General features: G+C 39.5%; 1 protein-coding gene and 2 long non-coding RNA genes across 3 annotated transcripts in view; 2 read left to right on the forward strand and 1 right to left on the reverse strand.

Annotated features, from left to right (window-relative positions):
* KCNB2 (potassium voltage-gated channel subfamily B member 2) overlaps positions 1–26316 on the forward strand; it is a 376920-nt gene that overhangs the window by 327786 nt on the left and 22818 nt on the right. The window lies entirely within an intron of this gene.
* On the forward strand, positions 81–5183 carry LOC119866713. Its single transcript, XR_005381094.1, has 4 exons — positions 81–827; positions 1870–2083; positions 3238–3389; positions 4630–5183. It is a non-coding gene; the product is annotated as an uncharacterized LOC119866713 (long non-coding RNA).
* LOC111093116 lies at positions 21584–23118 on the reverse strand. Its single transcript, XR_005381095.1, has 2 exons — positions 22870–23118; positions 21584–22296 (listed from the first exon to the last, which is right to left on the reverse strand). It is a non-coding gene; the product is annotated as an uncharacterized LOC111093116 (long non-coding RNA).

Genomic DNA, 26316 nt, shown 5'->3' on the forward strand with positions numbered 1-26316 from the left:
TCTGATAGTTCTAGAATTTTTTTTTTTTTGATAGTTCTAGAATTTTAAGGATTACTTGGGCTTTCTGAAAGCAGCCCATGGACTCTGGGGACTGTCTTAGCTATCTTTCGTTTCATCCTTCAAATTCTGTTGTTTTTCTTTTCAATGGGGATTTATTTCTTTATGGAATTCAAGAGGATTTACATGTCTAACAAGGACTAATATATCTGAAGGGAACTGAACACCTAGGTGTCTGACAGATTACAACTATAGGCAAAAAATACCATTGACATTGAAAAGCTCACCACCTATATTGTCTGGTGGCATAGTTATTCTCTGGCCTGCATTATGGAGGCCAAAGCAACATTAGCCTAAACTATACTCACCAAGTATAGTGAAATTAAGCCAGGGCTCTTATCAAACCAAGCCAGAAGTTTTCCTCACTCTTTTATATTTCTTTCTAATTTTGCTGAGCTACCTAGAAATTTATTTTAAGAGGTTGTTTCTTCGTGGGCTCATGAACATTACTTTTCAGACAACTTTATAAAAGCTGTCTGAATTCAACAAATATTAGATAATTATTCTTTGAATATCAATTACAGACCCATCACTATGTCAAGCCAATAAGATTCCAAGGGTTTCTTTCACATGTACCAATGTGCCTGGCTTCTGATAAATTTATTCTAGATTTCCTTTAATTTACAGTCTTCTCCTAGTGAAAGCCTGTCAGCTTAATTTATTTTTTGCTCGGTGAAAGTGATTTACCCCACTGAAGGACAGTTGCTTTAACTGAGAACTTTCATGCTTGAGTAGAGGAAACAACAAACTATAGGTTCCATTTTAAAGTAGTAAGTTTAATAGCCCTGAATGCCGATAAGTTGCTTTTTTTCTTAAAGATTTTATTTATTTATTTGTTTAATTTTTTATTTTTTTATTTTATTTTTTTATTTTTTGGAGAAAGAGAATGTATGTGGGAAAAACAGAGGGAGAGAGAATTTCAATCAGACTCTGCTGAGCGTGGGGCTCGATCCCATGACCTTGAGATCATGACCTCTGCGAAAACCAATGAGTCAGGTTGCTTAACCAACTGTGCCACCCAGACACTCCCTTATTTGCTTTAGAAACTATCATTTATTTCATTGTTTTGGCCCTCTGCATTGCTCTAGTCTAGAAGTAGTCTAGAAGTCTAGACTTCTAGTCTAGAAGTGGGGTCAGAGAGGGTTGCAGGAATACAGAGAGCCAGCCACACAAGGACAGAGAGCTGGAAGCTGGTGGCAGAGGCACAGACTCCTGCTAGAAGATGACTCTGGCATTGTAGTGAGCAGGGTACAACAGGATATCTGAGTGGAATGACAATCTTAGGAGCATTTTAGCAAATGACTGGCAAAAAACAGCAGAGTTTCAAAAAAAAAAAAAAAAGAGGCAGAAGCCTGTCCAGGGCCATCCAGGCAGTGGTCAATATGTAAGAGTCAGAAAGCCATGCACTGCTTTTTTTTTTTTTTTTTTTTTTAATGTAAGCAAATGTGTATATATATTTCTGTCCTCACCACCATTTTTACACCAAAAGTAGCATATTATAACCTTCAATGCCTTGCTTTTTTCACTGAATGAATACAGAAGACCACTCCATTATAGTCTGTGGAAAGCTTCCCCTTTTCTTTTTCACAGCTGCACAGTATTCCACTGTGGATGTGCTATAGTTTATGGTACTGAAAGACATTTGGCAACAGCCTGTTTTCTTCTTATGAACAATGCTAGAATTAATAGCCTTGTACATAGGTCACTCTGTGCTTTTGCCATTTTACCTCTCAGATAGATTCCTAGAAGTGGGTTTGCTGATTCAAGGTATGTGTGCTTTTGCTAGATGCTGCCAAATTGCCTTCCATACAGGTTGCACTATTTTGCACTCCCATCAGCAATCAAGTGTGGATGATGTGATGTTGGAGAAGCGGGCTAGGAATCAGATACTTCAAGCCTGGGGCTTCTGCTTTCTGCTGAGATAGATAACAAGGTCATTAGTGAATAGAGAACAGTGGGTGTGGAATTCGTGTCTTGAGGGCAGCAGGAAGTGTTGGGAATGCTGAAGAAGGAGCAGAGCAACAAGGTAGGACAGGACTGTTCAGCAGTGTTGAGGGCTCGGGACTCAATCTGGCCTCTGACCTTTGAGGTTCTCCCACCATCAGTCAGGCACATTTCTTCAGCAGTGGTCCAGAGAACACATCTAAGACTTTACAAAGATACATGGTTGGATTAATCTGTCGCAGGGTTGGAATGGCAGATAGTGAGGGGGTCAGTAGAATTGGAGATATTGTCAAGAGAATGGAATCTAAGCTGGATGGAGAAGGAAATAAAGCTAACTGGCCCAAGTAGGGAGGTGTTACAGGCCAGTATATCATGATGAAGAGTCAAAGACAAGTGCCATGCTAGTAGAGTAACGGGAAAGCCAGAGGGTTACAAAGCTGTCATCAGAGTGTGCAATTCTAGAGTTTGATATTTCAGGTATGGAGAAGTGCCAGGTGAGATAACAAGGTCGTGGTGGGACCACGGAAGTAGACAGAGGAAGTGGGAGGAATTGAAGATAAGAAGATTGAGACGCTGAGAGGCTAGGGCATCAGAAAGCACATTGAAATCCTCTGCAATAGGGCTGGAACTGAACAAATTGTATGATCACTGGCGGAAATGTCTACTATCATTTCACTCTGATAGTGAAATATCTAACATACAGCTAAAGTTCACAAAATAATTGTAAAATGAACAAATGAATGAAAAACCAATTGCTGCAGAAAAGACTTACCAGCTCTTTGGAGACAATCTAGCTTAAGGATACTAGTGATAATGGCCAGTAGTATTTGGAATTGCATTACAGACTTGTTCTGTGATTTTTGTCCCTGAGAGCTGACTAGTAAGGGATATTGGCATATTAGTTTGCTTGTCTCTTATTTTGCTCTATATGTGAAAAAATATATAGTAGAAAGAAATAAAAAGCATAAATTGGGAAATTGGAGTTTTGGTACCATCATCGCTGCTCATTACGTGTTACCTTGAGCCTTCATCTTCAGAAATAAGGATTGTTCTGGATCATCTCTTGATGCACTTCTAACTCTAAAATTTAGATTTCTGTAACTATGTAACTAAAAATAACTCAGAGAGTAAAAATTCTAGTTATATTTCCCTGTCTAGTCCAAAATTACTTTGGTTTCAAATTATTTTGAAGGCAAATATTGAAACTCTCGTGTTTATCCTTTAAAACCGCTTAAGAGAAATCATGCCAGTTTCTTGCCACAGAATGAGATTCAAGATGATGGAAACACCTCTCAAATATTCCATGACCCTAAATCAAAGGTTAGCTCTGAAAAGATGATCTTCCTCATGAAAGCTAGACATCTAAGAAGCCAAATCTTCTTGATCAGGTAAATAATATGTTTCTCTTTCTATCTAGTCTAGGTTTAAGAATGAAAAATATATTTCTCTATTCAAACAGAATCTAATTTTATATAGTACTTGGCTAGATAAGTTATAGCTCTTTGCCCTTGAGGAGATTATACACTAATAGGGGAGATAAAACCACATGGAAATATAAGCAAATAACCACAGTCCATAGCAGGCCAAATCCCATATGAGTAGTATAAGTAAAAATAGATTTCTAGGTTATTTTTAAAAGGTGTTAAGAAGTAGAGAGTAGTTGAAATATTTCCATTTATCATTTTATGCTATCTTTACTCTATTTTCAACTCTATTTTTATCTAAATGATTTGCTTTTGTATACAGAAGTTGGCCACATTGCCAATTATTTTTATTCAATATCGATATGCTTACAGGTAAGTATAGCGTTACAAAGATGCACAACTACAATGCTATTTTTAAGTGTGTATAAATAGTTTTAGACTCTTTGCAATTTAGTTATCCGAAGTGACTTATTCGCTTTCTGTATAATATTAACTTTTCTCCATTTTTCTTTTGCACCTTGAAATGATCTTTGGCATTTCAGAGTTCTTTAACAATTAGACAAGAAAAAGAAACAAAGATACAAATTAATTTAGCTTATCTGGTTACCACTAAGTAGCTTTGGTATATAAGAAAAAAAAAGATAAAGTCTTCTTCATTGGTATCCCTTTATCACATTCTATTTACTTAGAAATTTATCTCATTGTATTGTAGTTCTTTGCTCAGATACCTGCCCTCTGCTTCTCCCCCTACCTCCTCTTTCATCTCCCTCATTCTCTTTCACCAGAACACGTATCTAAGGTACAGGAATCTTGTCCTATTCCTTGAACCTTGGACAAAGATAAACACTGGGTGCATGGATGGATGGATGGATGGATGGATGGATGGGACGCAGCTATAACTGAACTCCTCCACAATGGACCTGGAGAACTACTCAATGATTGTCTTTTAGCCATGAAATACCTGTCAAAGTTCACCCTTACTTTCAAGGGGTTCCTGACTCCAGTTATATCAAATGATTTATTTAAATGGACAAAGAACCAATGTTTTTAAAAGTTTCTCTAAAACTTCTACTAGTTAAGCTTGGCCTCTGAAAATGAAAATAACTGAGTTTTTTTAAAGCTCGCTGCAGACTGATGAAACACACTCTGAGGTTGGATTCACAAAGCTTTATTAAGGATTCTCTCTTCCCTTTCCTCCCTCCAGGCTGACCACCTCAAAGGTTCCCAATTAACAGAATCCTGCAGTCCTCTACTTCACTTTAGCCATTCAGATGGAACTTAAAGAAAGACTCTTGGAAGTATAATTGCAGAAAATAAAAATAAAACTGAGGACCTAAAATTATAGGCAAATTAGAAAATTGTGAATTTTAATAATGTGAGGCATTCTTTACAGGGAAGAAGGCTTTCAGCAAAAGAAGAGCGCTAGCACCTATGCAGAGTGGAGTTGCTGCTCAGGGCAGCTGGCTACAGTCCTCTGCTGTAGACACTTGCTCCTGATTACATGAGAGCACACATATCACAATGCAGCTTGACTGTCTACCAGGAAGTAGAACATTCCACCTATTCTATGCGTGAGGCAGGCTTGATTCTCACAAGGGCACTTGCTCTAAGACCATCAGTCACATCCCTAAGTCTGTTGTAATGGCCCCACTTTAACCCTGAACCCGCCAAGACCCCTGAGGAGACTGATTATGCAGCTCAGTCCAGAACACATGCAACATATTGTGCCCCCCAAAGCCACAAAACCATCAGGAATTAATATGCTATTTGAGGGGATCCCTGGGTGGCTCAGCGGTTTAGTGCCTGCCTTTGGCCCAGGGCACGATCCTGGAGACCCAGGATCAAGTTCTGCATCGGGCTCCCTGCATGGAGCCTGCTTCTCCCTCTGCCTGTGTCTCTGCCTCTCCCTCTCTCTGTGTATCTCATGAATAAATAAATTGTAAAAAATTTTACAAAGGAATTAATATGCTATTTGAAACCCAAATCAAGAGTGACAGTGAAGGAGTGTAGAATCCCGTAAGGCCACTGCCCACAGTAGCGATAACTCCAGGCAAAATCCATGGGATTAACCCTGAACAAGACTGTTCTCTTCTACCATGGAAAGCCAGCCACTATTTAATTTTCTCTCTTCTTCTTCTTGATGCTTTTGTTAAGTTGTCAAGGAGCTGCCATTTTTCTTTCCATCTGAATACCTTAGGGTTCATTTCTGCATATAAGTAAAACTGGTCACTGTATTTGAAGAAGCTTTAGGGGAGGGAAAAAGTACAAAGCAAAGTGAGAACCTGGCATTATGCCTTTTGCTCTTTATTCTCCACTAAAAAAAAAAAAAAAATTTCAGATTCCTTAATTTCTTAAGCTTTTTACAGTTGTTAATCTAAGCGTCATATTTTAAGAAACTAATGACTCTTTTGCTTTTTATTCCCCTAAAGATCCTCAGACTCTAGCTAGTACCTAAAACTTCTTCAGGAAGAGATTTGGATCAGCTATCTTCATTAGTCCTAGGATTAGGTCAAATTAAACAAGATAATTTATAATTTAGAAAAAATATTTGTGGGGCACCAGGGTGGCTGAGTCCCTTAAGCATCTGCCTTTGGCTCAGGTCATGATCCCAGGGAGTCCTGGGGTCCAGCCCCAGGGCAGGCTCCCTGCTCAGCCTGCTTCTCTCTCCCTCTGCTCTTGCGCGCGGGCGCTCTCTCTCTCTCTCTCTCTCTCTCTCTCTCTCTCTTCTCTCAAATAAATAAATAAATAAAATCTTTTTTAATAAAAGTATTTCCTCCAGTTTCTTTCCAACTGAAATAGTCAATAGTTTAAAAAGAGTTTAAATGATAATCTGTAGAATGCAAACCATATAGTGAAAGAAATCTGCTCGGTGATTTTATGTGAAAATCTTTTCCTTTCCTCTCTTAGAGTAGAAGCTGGTTTGCAAATTAACAAGGTGGAGCCAAAATAGAGAATTGCATTGTAAAAGAGTGACTCACAATGTTTTGACTTTTTAAAATATATCCTTCCCGACAGCAAAGACTGCCTTGTCACTTGATTGCTTTCTAATTAATGTTAAGTTTTCCATTATAAATATCACACTTTTGCCACCAGGGCTACCAGTTGTGACCTCATATTACCTGTCCTTGGAGGATGCACCAGGCAATTATGACTGTGGGTGTCTATCATTACAAAGATGTATCTCCTCATATTCTAATCCTACACCTGGTACAATCAGTATCCCATAAGAATGCTTCCATTAATAGCAGAAAAGCAAATCAATGTTTGTTTGCTTAGAAGTAAAAATAGGAACTTGATGATAGTATGTGTTCCTTGCTGCTTTTATTTACAAAGAATTAACCAACCATTAAGTATCCTCAATAAATAAAACTAAGCTGCAGTCTTCATAAGCTACTTAAAATTATAACTTTTGCAAAAGAAAGCTGTACTTTATGTAAAAAAGGATAGATTGGTAAAGTCACTCCAGGGTATACGATATGCCCAGCAGAGCAGACCCTGATTGAAATCCCCCAACTAAGGGCTTCATGAAAACTTAAGAAGAATTTTACCTAGAGGAAGACAGGGGCCCTCCTGGATTCTCTGGACACAAAAATATTTGCAAATAGAAAATGAAAGCTGTGTTTTAAAGACTCCAAAGTCAGACTGTGCCAAAGGTAGGGCCTGAAAGCATCAGTAACTCTGTCTACCTGCTACTCACTGTATTTAGCAATTTAGATTCAGGTAGCTCAGGGTGTCTGTGAACCCAGTGGACAAAGTTTAAAGTTTAACTTCGGTATCCACTGAATGTTATGTGATAAGGCTTACATCCCAAATTAATCTGTTCTTACATTTAACTTCCAATTCATTTTTTCCTTTCTACTTGAGATAAGATAGAGAAGCAATTTTTTTTCCCAGCATCCTAAGACATTGGTACTTGTACTCCTGTCTACAGAAACTGTCATCCTCCACTTGAACAAAGGCTGTGTTCATCTCTCCTCTAACACGTCCTAGAAACTGCCAGCATCGCTTGGTTTAAAGTCTTCCTCTAAGACAAGGTCTGACTTGACTTTTCCTTAAGTATTTTTTTCCCAACACCCCAGATTCATTCAGCAGATATTTACTGAGCTCCCCTTCTGTGCCATCCAATGAGGGAAAACTTTGTCAAGGTGAAGGAATATAAACTTTTCTCCCCATTCTACATCTATGTAACTCCTCCTTATCCTTCATATGAACCATCACTTCCTCAGAGAAGCATCCCTAATCCCCAGTCTAGATCAGTCTTCTTTGTTATAAAAACCTCAGCCTTTCCTTAATAGAATATTTTTATTTATAAATAAGCTCATTTATTGATTATTTTTACTATTGACTATCTCACGACTTGAGAACAAGAATCATGTCTGATTTTTCTCAATAGTTTTTTTCTAGTGCCTGGCACATAGTGATGCTCCATTACTTGGTGAATTGATTGGTGGATGATGAATGGACTAGATTGATAAATGAAGCATAGTTTCTTCTCTCCAAGAGCTCATAGCATATTATAGGAAAATAAGTATAGTGAGGCATGGAAAAAAATGGGTTTAGGGTGAAATTACAGTCTTGCGAAGGTACTTCAACATTATCTCTTGGCAATGAGAAACCAACAAAGATGTTGAAACAACAATGATTAGTTTGGTGTTTCAGGAAGTTCCCCCAAAGTAGCAGGATGGAGAGCAGCCAGGGAAAGGGGGGAGTCAGTAGGCAGGACGAATAGGGAGGTGCCACAGTGGCTCAGGTCATGGATGATGAGGCTTATACAAAGGCAACAGCTGCAGAACAGCAGGAACAGAGGGGCTGAGTCACAGTATCTCAGACATCTCTATACTTTTTTAGATTAGTATGCTTTGTAAGGGATACCCTCCAAAGGATGATGCCCCTGCTATATGCCCCTACTATAGAGTTGCACCTGGCTTGTAAATACTTCCTGACCCAGGGGATCCACACAGCAAAAAGATATCCTTGAATCAGGGGTTGAGCCAGACTTGGGCTTGATACATGTGGCGATACCAGTGGAACGACAATTTGCTGTATTTCTTCCTGGCCATTTCTTGGACAGTTTCAGGAAAGTTGAAACTCCAGGTTTAGCCAGACAGACAGTGAGTCAACCGATATTTATTAAGCCATCGGCCACATACCAGGAAGTGGGGATAGAAGGATATAAACATGGGCATGGTTGTGGCCACTGTCCTTGAAAAGCTTAGGGACTAATGAGCAAGACAGCAAATGAGTACGTGCAGCTCAGTGTGGTAAGTGTTCTAATAGGAAAGGCTCAGAGTGCCATGAGCATATGAGGGAGCAGCACCCAGCCTAGTCTCAAGGGATATGCAGAGCCAAAGAACATGTGATCTAAGCTACAAAGCAAATGCAGAGAGGAGTTACTTGGTGGAGAAGTAGAAGAATGTTCTGGGCAAAGGGACCAGCATGTGCACAAATTCATAGACCAGAGAGGACATGGCACAGAGAGGGAATGAGAGGAATTCTAGAGCATAGGGTGCGAGATACCAGGGTGAGCGGCAAAAGGGGCAGGAGAGGAGGGAAACCCTGGAGAGTGAGGCAGGGTGCAGAATCACACAGTGCCTGCAATCCACGTTGGGAATTGAGCCCTTCAGTGAGGGCAGAGGGAGGATGGACTCTGCACTTCAGAAAACTGATTGGTTACAGTATATAATACCCTCGGAAGGAGCAGGACTGGGCAGGAAAGACAGTTCCAAGATTGAGGCATTAATCTGGGCAAGATATGATGATGGGGACACCTGGGTGGCTCAGCGGTTGAGCGTCTGCCTTTGGCTCCAGGCGTGATCCCGGATTCCCAGGATCGAGTCCCACGTCGGGCTCCCTGCATGGAGCCTGCCTGTCCCTCTGCCTGTGTCTCTCTCTGTGTTTCTCATGAATAAATAAAATATTTTTTAAAAAGTTATGATGATGGCCCACATTCAGTGGGTGGCAAAAGGGTGGATAGATATGAGAGGTATTTGGCTTTGAGGGCTGATTGGGCAAGAAAGGAGAAAGAGAGAGATCAAGGATGCTGGCATCACTTGTAGATGGTGGGGGCTTGCACTGTGCCATGGCACACAGAAGAGGAATAGCTCTGAGTGACAGAGGAGAGATGAATTCAGTTTGAGGTGTGTTAGGTAAAAAGTACCCATAGGAGATCACAGGGGAAATAGTTGTCAATTGGGTTAACACACCTGAAACTAAGAACAGAGATTTCTTTTTTTTTTTTTTTTTTTTTTTTTTTTTTTTTTTTTTTTTAGAACAGAGATTTCATTTGTCATTGTGACTGTTGGCAGCAGAGTCCATAACAATACGGGCTTTGAGTCAGAGAAAACCTAGGTTCAAGTCACTTATTAGCTGTGTGAGTTCAGGCAATAGGTTATTAAACCTATTTCTTCATCAGAAGCTGGGGTAATAATATAACCTACTTCATAGAAAATTGGGAGAAACAGATGAAAAAAATGCCTCAATAAATCTTCAGTGGTCATGGCAGTAGTAGCTGGATCATCTACCCTGGACATATAGATTGGAGAACTACCAACGTACAGATGGTATTCAGAACCCCTGGAAGAGATGTTGAGAAGAGGGGAGAGATGGAGAGAGGAGAGAAAAGAACACCACCACTGAAGGGCTACACAAAGGACAAAGACAACAGAGACTGAGAAGTAGCCAGGGAGGAAAGAGGAAAATGAAGAGTGCCATAACATCATGGAAGCCAAGGGGAGACAAGGTTTCAAGAAGAGGAAATGGTCAGTAGAGTAAAATCCTACCAAAAGGTCATGAAAGATAAGAGCTGTAAAGTGACAGTGAATTCTGGGACAAGTAGGATCAGTGACCCCTGAGACAACAGTTTCAGTAGAAGAGGAGAGACCAAAAAGCAGAACTATTCCAGGTTTAGAGAAGTTGCTGGGTATGGATCACTATTTAGTATGCGAACAGTGTTTATTAAAAAAAAAAAAAAAAGCTCAGGGCAGGGGCATAAAAGAAAGTTTAAAATGTTTTCTGACTACAGAAATTTGATTTTGCCTCGGGCTCTGGTTCGGTGTGTAACAAAAAGATCCTCAGGGACTGGACGTGGATGCCCTACTCTAGCTTTTTATCGTGCATTGTCAGGTGCTGGCAAAGGAAAGGGAAAATAATCATTCTAAAGTCATTTCCTATAGAGGAGACTTCTTGAATACACCAACCAAGTATAATGTGTTTATTCTGTTCTCAAGGCTTCTCTGAAAAAGAATTAAACTCTACATAGAATCAGTAGCAGTTTTCTGCATTGTGTGCATATTCACTTGGAGAATTCATTTTCCCATTTAGAGCATTATAATGTCTCTATTGAGCAGAAACTCTGACAACAGCCTCCATCCCGATTTCAGCCCCATTTCAGGGTCTTCTCAGTGACTCTTGTGGGTTCAAAGCCAGCCTTCTCTTCCCAGTGACACTAACAAAAAGAACAGATAGATTTGGGATTTGCACCCAGGATTTATTTATTTGCCCTTGGGTGAACATTGTCCGTGATCTGTGTTATGGCCTTTACCCTAAAACCAAACCAGCTTAATTCCCTCTAAACACACACACAAAAGTACACACACTCACTCAGACACAGGTGCACACACTCATACATACACGCATACACAGGCACACATCACTCAAAGTGTTTCACCTGGAAATAGTGTTTAACAGACAAGAGGGCTGAGGAACCAAGCGATTCATTTTTGGGCACATGTACTGAGGCATCAATGGTCACAATAGAGCAGAACCCTTCTCCTTACCCAGGGTGTTCTAGGCAGTCATGGCAGTCTTCAGTTTCAAGTGTCAGCTCAATGGGATGGGCTATTTCCCTCTTTAGTAGAGTTGTCTCTGGAGCCAGACTGGCTGGGTTCAAACCCTGGCTCTGCCACTTATCAGCTATGGGCACCTTACTGTACCTCAGTTTCCCAGTTGGTATAAAATCAGGACAACAATCGATTCAGCCGACCGTGTGGTGGTGAGGGCAACATGAATAATGAATATCAGATATTTAGCACTGTGCATGGTCTTTAACCATTGTGTCTTTCCTCTTCCCCTCTGTAAACTACCTACTTAAAATGTGTTTGAGACACTGACATGAGTTGATGCATGTAGATCTTTAGTGGTCACTATTAACCATCTCCCTCCATGTGGTTGACGTCCCTCGTCAAAACTTGATTGGAAAATTGGGATATCTTCATGAAAACTTTTGTGCATCGTCATCGTGGGATATTTACCCATTGACCCGTGGGTCTCTAATTATATCACTCACTATTCCATTTTTCAAGTTATGTTTGTAACAAAACCATGAAACCCAACTCCACATGGAAAGGAGCTTCCTGGGTTGTGACGGATGGAAGGTCGTCTAGTGGCTCTTTCCTTATGAAAATGCACGGAGCGGTTGAAATAACTAAGTTCAGGGAACACCTCCACAATATTTAGTTTTATTGTCCTAACATCCATACCTTGTGAGAGACAAACCACAAAGAAGGTGCACACGTGTCCTTCAGGAACCTTGTCGACTCAGTTCAGCAGTGCCAACATGGGAACTAGCTTTTATTTTTCACATACATGAAATATATTCTAAAAGATATGTGTTAAATACACAAAAGATATTTATATAACAAATCACATGCCATGCAGTGTTCCAACCACTTTAGATGTATTTATTCTTTAGAACAACTTTATCATGTAGTATTAGTCCTACCGTTATTTCAATATGGGGAAACTGAAGCACAAAAGGAATAAGGAGCTAGAAGAAAATCAATCCAGTAGCAAGAAACAGAGCTAGGATTTGGACCCAGATATCTGGAGTCAAAGGCTACATACTTAACTGTTATGCTTCCTAACCCATCTCTTAATAATTAACACCTGAGGCAACTCCAGGGAATGCTCAACCCAGGGCCTGGTTTTATAGGCAAGGGAATAAATGATTAGGAGAAAGAGTCTGACCTTTTGAGCAGCCTCACGTACCTAGAAACTTAGTTATTGCTATTTTGCTCAGAAATGCACCACTGATTCAAGTGAGGCGAAGCCTAGCAACAATGCTAATCTAAGTACCAAAGAGTGAAAAGGGGGTTTATCTTGAAAATGCTCTCCAGCATTATTGGCAACCAGTGCTGAAAAGCAAGGCCAAATTCAGAATTACAGTGAATATAAATAAAAAGAGAAGTCATTTTATATCTTCTCTTTAGAGTATACCATTTTTTAAAGAAAAGATAGCTTTTATGTAACATCTATATTTCCAGGGGAAACCTAAAGGAATTTGCTGGAGAGCATGATGGAACAGCGACACCTACTGGTGGGAATGAGCCTCACGTCATAGATTTCTATCCTTTATTTTAAGAATGACAGCAATTATTATTATTTGAAATGTCTTGGATATGGACAGAATCTTCCCTTTGGGATATTACATTTTAAAAGGAAAAAAATCATATGTATCCAGCTATTTATGAAACAACTCAAGCACAGCATCTCTACTGTCCCTTATAGGAATACCAAGCTACTTTTTAGGATCCTGCATCAATCCACTGCGTTTGGGGGAGGCAAACACCAGGCTGGGTGCAAGGTCCCTGGGGCCTTTCATTACTCTCATCTCGACTCAACAGACCATGACTGAACACTTGCATTCCAAGGATAGGTAAGAGAATGGCCCATCCCACAAGGCACTCCCAACTCAGAAGCCAGGAGCTAAGATGCTCATCATGCTTGACATCTGAGAGTGGGCCTCAGGAGCTCCTCATCCAGTCTGGAGCTCCCAGAAATCACACCTGGTCTAATAAGATCAGACCTTCTGGTCTCTTATGGGGCACTCAGATGTTACTTTGATTCCTCAGAATTTTTGATTCCCTAAAAAATTCCATGAATGGTTAATCATTTAAATTCTCTCCTATACCATGTCAGTTGGTTGGAGTTGGGATTGTACTTTGATAAACTTTCTAAGTTTTGTCTAAGAGAAGGAGTTCAGAAGGAATAAATGGATGGAAAATGAAGTTTAGGAGAGAAGAAAACCTTGCAGGGAGTGGGAATATCACTCCTCTTTTGCTTGGGTTCCATTAATTAAAGCACTTTGGATTCTGTTTAAACCTTCTAAACTTCCTAGCAAGAACCATGTATAATTGAAAAACCTTGATAGCTTTAGGAGAAAGAGTTCTCAGTTGGGTTGTTGGGATGCAATGGTTTATTTTGCCTTGTTTTTGTTTCAATGTGGAATTTGGAGGTAAAGTAAAAGAACTTGCCTACCTGAAAGTGCAATTGAATGATGTAAAAGTGATTAAGGCACCCAGTGATCCAAACAAGATAGTTTCATCTATGGGGAGATAAGAGTATTGAAAACAAGTTAATGAGGAACGTGCATATTGCATTGAAAATATAGCCAAGGATCCCTGGGTGGTGCAGCGGTTTAGCGCCTGCCTTTGGCCCAAGGTGCAATCCTGGAGACCCGGGATCGAGTCCCACGTCGGGCTCCCGGTGCATGGAGCCTGCTTCTCCCTCTGCCTGTGTCTCTGCCTCTCTCTCTCTCTCTCTGTGTGACTATCATAAATAAATTTTAAAAAAATTTAAAAACTTAAAAAAAAGGAAAATATAGCCAATTATGTACTACTATAGCCAATATGTACTACTAAATATTAAAAATAAATTCATGAATACTATTGATTAGAAAAAATTACTGATTAATTTTATTTATTAAGCACTTAAGTATAAGCATTATGTTTAGAGCTCTAAAGAAAATGTCTCCCTCAAATCTGTCCTGACCATTGAGAAGTTGTAATCCAGAGTGGGGAGATGAGACAAATGACTAATCGATAAGATCATAGGAAAGGGCAGCCTGGGTGGCTCAGCAGTTTGGCACCGCCTTCGGCCCAGGGCATGATCCTGGAGACGGGGATCAAGTCCCACATCAGGTTCCCTGTATGGAGCCTGCTTCTCCCTTTACCTGTGTCTCTGCCTCTCTCTATCTCCCTCTCTCTCTCTCATAAATAAAAATCTAAAATATATATATATATATCATAAGAAAGATTTACTGGCAGACTGCAACTGGTAAGGGCAAGGAAAGCATCTTCCACTCTGAATACTCTCTTCCCTCACATTCATTTCATCCCCAGACAGAAAGGTAGTTGAAATTGAAAGGTTAACATAGTTGTTTAGGAATGAAAAGTTAAGGGCCAGAGAAGGGAAAAGAAGAGATGGATTGGAAAGTAGGTCTTGAGTAGCCTGGGTGGCTCAGCAGTTTAGCGCCGCCTTCAGCCCAGGGTGTGATCCTGGAGACCTGGGATTGAGTCCCACGTCAGGTTCCCTGTATGGAGCCTGCTTCTGCCCTTCTCCCTCTGTCTCCCTCTGTCTCTCTCTGTCTCTCTCTGTCTCTGTCTCTCTCTCTCTCTTATATGAATAAATAAATAAAATCTTTTTTTAAAAAAAGGAAAATAGGTCTTATAGGATGAATGAATAGAAGTTAGGGATTTGAATGTGGAGCTTGAGGAAGAAGACTTGTATATGAACATTGATACAGACATACAGAACTGGGGGAAAAAACTTTAACTCCAAGGCCAGAAAAATGAAATAAAGACTGTATGTATAGAAAAATCAAGAGGGATTTGTGGCAGGAAGTTCAGATGGAAGGTGACATCATAAGCTTCCTTTTTCAACTGTAAGACTAGAGGAACCAATGAATATGTAGGTGGAAATATCACCTAGGAAGTTGGAAATGGTATAACTGGTTTCAGGAAACAATTTCTAAATCAGGAAATCTATGGAAAGAATCCATGACATTTTGAAATTTTGTGAAACCTCCCCCCCCCAAAAAAAATACCTTGCAAAGAACTTATATTAATTTGTTTATATTAGGGATTAATTTGAAATCACTTTCACTCCCATGTGCTTTTGTAGAAGGTTAGTTCAATATAAAAGGTTGTTCATTATAAAGGAATCTTCTAGACATAAAGAGCAATAAATCATTAAGCTAAGAAGGAAAAATTTCCTTCTGAGACTTTTTCAATGATTACTGAAATTGAGAAATCGTCTGTTTAGAGAGTGAATAAAATGAAATAAACTCATCTATGGCTAAGAGAAACCAAGAATCAAAAGGTTGAATTTAGCACCAAATATACTTTCAGTGGAAGAGAGTAAACACTATAATCAGTTGGCTAAAAGCAGTCATTAATAAGTGAGATATCACCCTTATTAAAATGTTCAGATAAAAAAGAAAGCCAAAAACCAATGTAAATAAGAAGGAATTTATTTATACTACCCTTAAGTGAGTATATGGTCATTTTATTAAAAACAAAGAATAAATTCCAAAGTCAAAAGCCTGAGAACTAATCAATAGGTCAACTCTATCTAAAATATCCTTAATTGACAAGTGTACGCCACGTGAAAGAACCAAGTATTTAGGTTCAGTTCAAGCAGAATTTTTATTCTGCTAGTGAGGTTGAGATTAGGTGAGAAAAAAAAATATTACTTACCATTCATTTAAGTGGTAAATATTTTTGAAAGAATGATGATTCCTGGTACCAGAGCACATTTCACCAATAATATTAGCCTTGTAATAAGGTACAGTGGGTGTATAACTTAAAAAGTTCTACAGATCAAAAATATCTCTATTGCCTGAAATTCTACAGATGAGGTTATACTCATTTGGGTCAGGATACAAGCCAGCTCTCATAGTGGTATCAATTTGGTAGAACATGAGCCAGAGGTAAAGGCTACTGGACAGTATTTCTATAGAGAATGGAGACGGTGGAAGGAGGGGGCAGCAGCAGGATGTGCTTTGATGGAGACCCCCGAGCAGCCCCCTAGAGGCTGAGAACTTGGCCCTACAAGGCAAGGGGAGGGAAAGGAATGAATGTGAAAGGTACAGAGAGAGGGTAGAAGAAGAAGCAGGCTGAAGGGAGCCCAGAATAAATAAAACTTGTCCCACAACATCTCCCAGACTAACCTGGAATGCCAATATGCAATGGGCCAATTATGTTCTCATTTTCAACCTACCTAGTCATGGTTTTGCAGAGAGCAAATTAGTTCTTTTCAGCCCATTTCTATTGTGAATTTTGGTGTTCTTTGTTTTTCTGCCAAATATGTGGTACCTGACAATCTCCCAACCATATCATTAGGATGAGAACTTTAAAGCAAAAAGATCAAGCAGCATAAAAGTTGTGTCTTCTGCAGCAGTGCTAAGCCATCATTTGCCTGTGCTTTGTTCTCTTGTCTGCTTAGATTTTCAGAAGCAAAAACCTACTATTTATGCAATGAGAGAATGGGGCTGTGGGAACGACACTGAGTTTTTTTTATTATTATTATTATGTTAACTCTTTTATTTATATAGAAAGCTTAGAATTTGTTTTACTCAGCTTAATGTCTTAGGAAATAAGATTTAGAAACTCTAAGGGCCACAGATGGTATTTGTTGGATTTGCATTTGCATAAATAAAAATTTGATGAGATAACACACATATTCAATGGGCCTTCTTTGGGTTGAGTATTCAGACCTGAACAAAATCCTAGAAAATGCTTTTTAAGAAATTCTGAACCAATTTATAAATAATGTGACAAAATGAATTTTATATACTTTATTATGTTTATCTAAATGATCTAAAACCATAAAATAATACCCTGATACTATGAGAAAACCAATGATTCTGTTTCTCCCAGAGCCAAAACCTCTCAGCCTCTTACAGGCCAGTTAATGTGGTACCGCTGGTTGGTGACAGCCAGGCCTCACTGGATTGCAGTTTTATGTGTTAGCTTAATATAATGTGTTTAGTTATGCCCTCTGCCTGTTTGGGAAGGTCAAATTTTAGCTTTTTGGCATATATAAAACTGACCTGGCACTTAGAAGACCTAGAAGTGTAAAAGACAAAGCTGTGTTCAATAACCAACTCTGCAAACAACAGCTGTGGCCACTAATAAAATAGCCATTTATTTGTGAGTAAATAGTGTGGAAAAGACATAGGTCTTTTCCAGCATGTCCTCAAACACAGGAGGCAATGTTTATCAGTATTCTTGTCTCCAAACGAGAGAGACAGCTGTTTATGTATATGCAGGCATGTGTTTGTATGTGTACATATGCTATACCATGAAATGAAAGTGCTTCTATGAAAAATGTCCACCTCTTCACATGTTTATGTGTCTTCAGCACCACATGGAAGGACAGCGCCACCTGATTTGTAGCAGGGATGGGTTTCCCATTGTCCTGTCCACTAACTCTCCTTTCCACGGTGGCCCCCTATGGAGTTTCCCCTATGGCATATCCACAGAACCCCAAGTCTCCAAAAAACCCATTTTGAAAACCGAAGAAGGAAGTGATTCTCAATATGGAGATCAAGAAAGATTATTTTAGAAAACATAGCGCTTAAACTGAGCCTGATTCAAAACACAGAACATATGCTTCTGAACAGACATTCCTTCCTGCCATGAGAAGGAAAGATGTGTGGTAGCCTTCAGACCTGATCCTCTACCTCCCTTCACAGCTGGTGAATATTTTACCAGCTGTAGGAAAGCAGGCATGGCCAGAGGCTTTGACAGGGTGACTATATATAAGTCAACAACTGGCAGACTTCTACCTAAAAAGTAAGAAATTCAGACATGAGAATGTTAAGGCTATATATGAAACAGATCTGAACACTTTTCGTAATACAATCGGTATATTTTTGTATGTAGACTAAATATCTGGGCAGTTGAATTTTACATTGCTAACCAGGAATCATTGTAGACATAAGTCTTCGTCTGTGAAAACTATTTGTTGAATATGTACAGAAACATTAACCACTGTTAAATAAGCACCTACTGGATGCTGTGTATATTTAAGCTCTAATCTTGATCTTATCAGCTCTATTACCCGAAAAGTAGATGCCTCACAGTTGTATGAGTGACAGACTGGGATTTGAATCTAAAACATGACCTATAAGCTAAGACTAGTTTAAAATGATGGCATCAATTATTTTAATATTAATTATTTAGGTCATACATAACTCTTATGGGGTAAACATGTATGTAATCAAAAATCCAGTCTTTTATTTTGAGACAAATCATCTCACTGAAAAATCCACACGATATTTAGAAACCAATATCAGACAATGGTCTATATCAATAATGTCAACTTCTATTCAGTTTTGAATTATTTAATTCAGAGGTTAATTTTTTAAAAGTCCTGAGGCACCTGGGTGGCTCAGTCGGTTAAGCATCTGCCTTCTGCTCACGTCATGATCCTGGGATTAAGCCCAGGTTAAGTCAGTTCCCTGCTCAGCAGGGAGTCTGCTTCTCCCTCTCTCTCTGCCCCTCCCTGCCGCTCGTGCTCTCTTTCTCTGTCAAATAAATAAATAAAATCTTTTAAAAAATAAATTAAATAAATGTAAAAGTCCTAAAATGGCAATAATAACCAGGCAGGGTTTAATATATGACACTTCCTTGCAACAAAAGTATATAACCATATGAATTTTATAAGAGGTTTGCAAAATAGATTTGCTCGTTATTAATGACAATTTCTCATTCCAGCTTTATCCTAGAAAATATCATGAAGTAAACTCCTTGGATCCATTTAAAACCCAAATAACAAGCACAAAAAGTAGTGAATAAAAAATCAGAAATCTAAATGTCAGAACTAAGAAAGGGTCTATATGAATATGCCACAGAAGCGATATAAAGGTAGATAAGTTGTCAAAGTCCTAAGTCAGAGTAATATTGAAAGGCTAAGAGTTTGTCCTTGGGGGAGAGTAGGCTTCCTTCTCTCTCATTGATAGAAATTATCTGAAACTCAGCTTGGGAAACATTAGCATCATGTTACCTTTATATAAGTCATTGAAATAAAATAAGTATAATTTAATGACTATTGTTACCATTATTTAGGAGTAGGAATTACAGTTCAATAAACACTTGACAAAACATTACTCACCTCCCTGATATTCTCTGATGCTAGGTTATGGGGCACCTAGGTGGCACATCGATGGAGCTGCAGACTCTTGGTTTCAGCTCAGGGCATGACTTCAGGGTCATGGGATCAAGCCCCACGTCTCACTCACCTCCATCTGCTTGTTACTTTCCCTCTGCCCTTCCTGCTAGTGGTCTCATAATCTCTTTCTCAAATACATAAATCTTTTTTAAAATGCTGGTTATGACTCAGAACTGATTTATGATCCACAAAGGGGTTGTTTCTCACAGTTTGAAAAATGCTATGCAAAAGAGCTGTACATGGGCCCTTCACTGGCTCAGCCAGTAGAGCATGAGGCTGTTGCTCTCAGGGTCATGAGTTCAAGCCCCACATTACCCATATTAGGGGTAGAGTTTACTTTAAATAAATAAGTAAAACGTAAATACGTAAGTCATTTTCAGAAGGTGCTGTATGTAGGTAGCTGTTTTGGAAGGACCCACTTACAGAGAGACAGAGATACACTTACTAGTGCTTTTTATGTAAAAAATTGGTTTATCTAGACAACACTTTTAACTTATAAACCAACACTACAGAAAATGTCCTAAAACTGAATTTGTAAATTCCCTAATATCAGGAATGAATCCTTGGCTCAGTCAGTTGAGCATCTGCCTTTGGCGCAAGTCATAATCCCAGAGTCCTGGGATCGATCCCCACATCCAGACTCCCTGCTCAGAGGGGAGGCTGCTTCCCCCCTTCCCTCTGCTGCACTCTCTGCCAAGTAAAAAACTAAAATCTTTTAAAATAAAATAAATTTCCTAACATCAGAGAATTTTCTTATTGCCTACTTTACCACGTTAATCTGTTATTTTGTAGTATTTCCTTACTTATCTTTCTCCTACATCCTGCTGGTGTAAGTGACTTCCATAGCTTCTGGACCTACATGTTCTAACTTGTGGCTGCTACTTAGAATGCAGGTGTTAATTACCTACTTAACAAATCCTACTATTTACTCCCAACAGTAAATACAACTTAGTTTCTCCCAATTAAACTGTTTTTCCTGCTGACTAAGGTTCCAAACCTCTTTGATTTTCCACTCCTTTGCACATAACATTAAATCCACTTTTGAAGGAAATCTGTGGAATGGCTCTGTGTGTTCTCAGCTCTAACACTAAAGACTAGACCCTTCTCCATTGAAAAATACAGCCTGACTATTGGTTTCCCAGGGCTTCTGCAACAAAATGCCACAAACTGGGTGGCTCAAAACAACAGAAACATATCCCACCACAGCTCTGGAAGCTAGAAGTCTGCAATCCAGGTGTCAGCGGGGCCCTTGCTGCCTCTGGAGGCTCTACAGAGGAATCCTGCCCTGTCTTGTCCTAGCTTCTGGTGGTTGTTATCGATTCTAGGATTCCTCTGCTTAGAGCCATATCACTCTAATTCCTGCCTCCACTGCCACATAGCTATCTTCCCTTTGTGTGTTTTTCTGCATCTCTCCAGTCCTCTTTAGAAAGACAACAGTCATCGCATTTAGGACCCACTCTAACTGAATATGACTCCATCTTAATTACGTCTGCAAATAAGGTCACATTCTGAGGTTCTGGATGTACAGGAATTTAGGAGGGCACTATTCAATCCAGCATGCTGACTCTCCAAAAGGACCAGACATTTATCTCTACCAGACTTACTGAAATCAGTCGGCAGCATCCACAGAAATGAGCTCAGTGGCAACTACATAGGGAACAGTGTGCTAACTTCTAAGAGGAAGTTGTAAGAATGCTTCTAACAATATATACTAGTGAATAATTCTGCCCTAAATCCCTGGAGTCCATAGGGAAAAAAATGTATTTGGTTAGTGTAAAAATATTGGCATTTCTATGGAATTGTATAACCTCTAGAACACTCCCACATGCACCATGTAATGTCATCATCACTACAACCCAGTAATGTAGATGAAATTGTCACAAGTAGCCCCAGGCTACACAAGGAGAAATGGTGGCTCCAGTCTTTACTTGGGTCATGTGATTAATTTAGTAATGCAGACCCAGGGAGAAGGTCAGGTCTTCTGACTCCTAACCCAGCATTCTTTCTACGGTCAAGCTCAAGTGTATTATGTGAAGGTGTTTAAAGCAATGACTGTCAACTGCAGGCTGGACAGGAGGTCAGGGAGGAATTGGAGACCGCGTTAGCATCACCTATGGGGCTTTTTTCTAGTAACTATACCCACTCTCCCCAGAACCTCTGAATAATGTTAAAAACTGAGATCCACTGTAAAAATCTGCAGAAGAGCCTCTGAAGCTGATTGTTTTATTGGCATGCTTTTGTGCCTTAGGTCAGGGCTTCTCAAATTTCAATGTGCATATGAACCCCTTGGGAATCTTGTAAGGACAGATTCCGATTCAGCAGGCCCCAGATGGGACCTCATATTCTTCTGCATTTCCAGTAAGCTCCCAGGTGATCCTGCTGATTTCAGGATCACATTTTGAAGGCCTTATATAGTCCTCCTGAGAGAACCCAGGAGTGACTCTATACTGATAACAGAATGTGTCTGTGTGATTGTAGGAAATGACCACATCCAACAGCTGTAAAAAGCAGGACCCTCTGCCCAGTAAACACCTCCTCAGTTCCTGATAAGTACAGACGTACTTGAGCCCATTCACATCATTCCACGATTGTTGCTGTCCGAACAAGCCAAGCAGGATTCAGGTAAAGGCCCTTGTTTGTGGTGCTCATGAAGAGCACCTGTCATTGGGCAAAGGGAGCATCACGGAGCTGCTGCTGCTTTCTGGCGCTGGGACCCCACAGCAGCCTGCCTCCAGGAGCATATATGTAAAGCACACCCTGCAAGTATTCTGGAAGCACAGCTGGATTGGCTCTCCTCTCACTGTTCCTTTGGCAGAGCTGCTCCATTTCAGAGTGGCCCGCATGTGTCATCCGTTTTCTGCCATTCTGTAATGTGGTCTTGATGATGCTGACCCCAAAAGTACTTTTCAGAAGAGGTTTGCTGCAGAGATTCATTAAAAGGAAAATAATGATTTCATTATGGCTTTGGGGCTTTTTTTTTTTTTCTCCTGAAACTGCTGGGTCGCAGTCTTTAGGTATAGGGATAATGGTGGAAATAAATCCTTGCCTTTCTCTGTTGATGGTGATTGATGAGCTGATGAGGCCACTGAGGTGTCCAAGGAACAAAGCCAGGTTTCAATGGCACTTTAAATCTGAAAATTTAGAAGACTTCCTTGCAGAAATTGGAAGTTGGAGTGGGTGAGAAATAGTTCAACAAATGAGCGTACTTTCAGCTAGTATAAATGGGTGCCCCCACTAGTCTTTGCCCAGTGTGATTGCAGAAAGTACACTTCAGGTAAAATTTTATAAAGGAAAATAGCTCTGGCAAATAATAGTGTGTGTCTTGTAATGTTTTCCTATACCAATAAACTGTTGTTTAACTCTAAGAGAGAAATTTTTCTATTTCTCTTCCAAACCCTGAAGTGCTTATTAGAATTTTTTTTGATATGAAGAAATACTATTTTCAAAGAAAGTGACAATTTAAGTAAAGGATCACTCTGAGCTTCGTACTCACATGAGATACTCAACGGAGATACGTTGGGGGCACTGTCTTCCTGGTAAACTGAGTCATAAACATGAGGGTTCCTAGACTTGCCATCTTCACAGCAGGTGAGGTTGAGATCACCTTATCAATAATTTAGTGATGTACTTCCTTCTGGAACCACTGCAGTAGAAAATTCTGCTCTTCAGTTGCTCTTCTACCCCAGTCAGCCCAGAAAGTCTGATCCCCCCTGAATGATGAGCCCAGAAGAATGCTAAGAAATCATCTGGAGGGAGAAGCAGAAAGGGATTTAGCAGGGCTTCTGAATACTTGGGAGATAAGGAAGGGACAAAGGAACATAATCTAGGATGCACTCATTGCTCCCTGGGGTGTCATATCTGGATTAAAGTGCCAAGTCCTTTGGGGCCTTACCCTTCATCGTTCATTGCCACCACTTAGAAATGGGGGTGCTCCTGAATAAGGAGAACTACCAGAGGTTTACATTTGCACCTTAGCCTCAATAGCTAGAAACCCCAGAGAAGCCTCTAACTGGAGCTCATCTACAATTTCCTGACTCGCAGGAGAAAGATGATTTTAACCTGGAATCATAAGTAAGCTGTTAACTCTAAAATGTGCTTGCAAAATAGGTTAAGCAAGAGGGCATTGGGTCAATAAGTGTTACCAAGTTAAAGTAGAAGAGACAGTACACTGCTTTTCTCTTTAGTCTTTGTTTTTCCTTTGCTTTATGTTTTGCTATTTCCTTGTGGCTTAGAATGTAAAATCGATTGTTAAAAAGTTTTGTTCTGAATAAATATTTATCTTTTGTATTGCTAAAAAAAAAAAAAAAGTCCTCCACGTAATTGGTGATCTTTCTAAATTGCAAATCTGAGCATGCTGTTCCCTTGCTTAAATTTTTGTTTGTTTTTTGGTTTTATTTTTTACTCCTTACCCCTCAAAATTCAGCAAGCATCAGAATCACCTGGAGGACTTACTAAAACAAATTTCTGGGCCTTCCCCAGTTTCTGATTCAGTAGTTAGGGAGTGAGGCCTGAGAAATTGCAGTTCTAACAAGTTATCACTAAATGCTGATGCTGCTGGTCTGGGACCACACTTGGAGGAAAACTGGCCTTTGATTCTTCATCCGTGCATCAAGTGACCTTCAGAATTTGTTCATTGCCTAATTTCCCAGAAGCATCCACACCTACCCATCTCTATACCTCCACCAATCACACTTTACTACTCAGGTCCCTGAAATCAGCATTGTGGGAAGGTTGTGCAAGTATCGCACTGCACAAATGATGGAAGTGTCATTCACATGATCTCTTTATTAGCACCCTTTGCAGTTGACTAGTGCACAGCCTACACACTAACACATAGCAGCCCTGAAATCACTGCTCCATGTCATGCCTCCTTATAGATGTCCCCAGTCATACAAAATTACTTGGAATTTTCCTTTTTTTTTTTAAGATTTTATTTATTTATTCATGAGAGACACAGAGAGAGAGAGAGGCAGAGACATAGGCAGAGGGAGAAGCAGGCTCTATTCAGGATACCCAAAGTGGGACTCCATCCTGGGACTCTAGGATCATGACCCAAGCCAAAGGCAGATGCTCAACCGCTGAGCCACTCAGGCATCCCTTACTTGGAATTTTCTGAGCAAACCATATGGCTTGGGTTTCAAAGCCTTTACCCACCTAGTCCTCTTGGCCTATAATACTCATTATTTTCTTTTCTGCATGGCAACTTCTATTCATCCTTTGTTCATCTACCCCCTCTCAAAGAGTAGATTTATGATTAGAATTGTCCTTAGAGGTTCACCTGGGTGGCACAGACAGTTAAGCATCCAACTCTTGGTTTCTGCTCAGGTCATGATCTTGTGGTCGTGAGATCTAGCCCCAAATCCAGCTCTGTACTAAACACGGAGTCTACTTCAGATTCTTTCTCCCTCTCCTTCTTCCTCCCCCTCCACCCCTCCCCCCACTCCCTTATGTGGCTCTCTAAAATAAATAAATAAAACCATTTTAAAAAATAAAAAGAATTGTCTTTAGAGAAAAGGAAACATTTTTTTTCCAACAGGAAAAGGAAGAAGTTTATAGAATCTGGATACAATTATAAATACTCTAGTGTCCAAAACACTAAGTGTTCAATCTGTTATTTCGCCCTCAGGTTTTCATGAATTATGTTTTTAAAGAACTAGAGAGCTGATAATAAGGGGAAAATGGAGGGAGGCTTATTTCCATTTATTTTGATCTAGCCCGCACATCTCTAAAATGTGGATTTATATAGATATGGTATTTTAACAAATTAATTTGTAAATAAATATTTTAAATGAAATGTATAGCATTCTTAAGTTTACACTTTTATGACTTTTTTACTTCTTTTCTGTGATGCTTGACTTTTGATTACATGAAATAGTGATGTGCCTGTGCATGTATTTGTATGTATGTATGTATTTATGCCTGTTTGTGTGTATGTATATGTGTGTATTTTTTATTGAGGTATAATTGACTTTTTTATATATAATTGACATTTAATATTCTATTAGTTTCAGGTGAAAAACATAATGATTCTATATTTGTATACACTGTGAAATGATCACCACAGTAAGTCTAGTTAACATTCATCACCATACATAGTTACAAAAAAAATCTTTTTCTTGTGATGAAAACTTTTAAGATTTACTCCCTTAACAACTATGCCATATAGCAAATATACCACATGCAAATATGCCAGTGTGACTAATTATAGTCACCATGCTGTGCATTACATTCCCATGATTTATTTTCTAATTGGAAGTTTGTACCTTTGGCCACCTTCACCCATTTCTGTTTTTTTTTTTTTTAATTATTTATTTATTCATGTGAAACACAGAGAGAAGGGGGCAGAGACACAGGCAGAGGAAGAAGCAGGCTCCCTGCAGGGAGCCCGACGTGGGACTCAATCCCAGGACCCTGGGATCACGACCCAAGCCAAAGGCAGATGCTCTACCACTGAGCCACCAAGGCATCCCCCTTCACCCATTTCTTCTCCTCTGGCAACCACCAGTCTGTTGTCCATATCCATCTATGAGGGGTGTTTTGTTTTTTTGTGGTTTGTCTTTTTTTTTTTTTTTTGGTTTTGCTTTTGTTTTAGATTCCATATACAAGTTGATATTTGTCTTTCTTGTATGTGTTTTTTAATGGATAACCTACATTTTTAATTCTTCTCAGTGGCTTAACATTTTATTGCACAAACCTGACTCTACCTTGATTTGTACATGGAACTATCACTTCACTGAATTAACTGCAGATTGCACATCAGACTCAGGGGGAAAAAATGTGACACAGAAAAGTACAGCACTTTGCTTTAAGAAAATGTATCCTTCTGTGAAGGTGAAGTTCAAAGCTAATGTATAGTCCCAAGCAGGCTTCTTAAAGAATAAGATTAAAAAAAAAAAAAACAGCAGTCTATTCAGGATAGTGAAGAGAGGATTAATAAAAA

This window comes from Canis lupus, chromosome 29 (genome assembly GCF_011100685.1).
Source record: "Canis lupus familiaris isolate Mischka breed German Shepherd chromosome 29, alternate assembly UU_Cfam_GSD_1.0, whole genome shotgun sequence".
NCBI classification, from domain to species: Eukaryota; Metazoa; Chordata; class Mammalia; order Carnivora; family Canidae; genus Canis; species Canis lupus.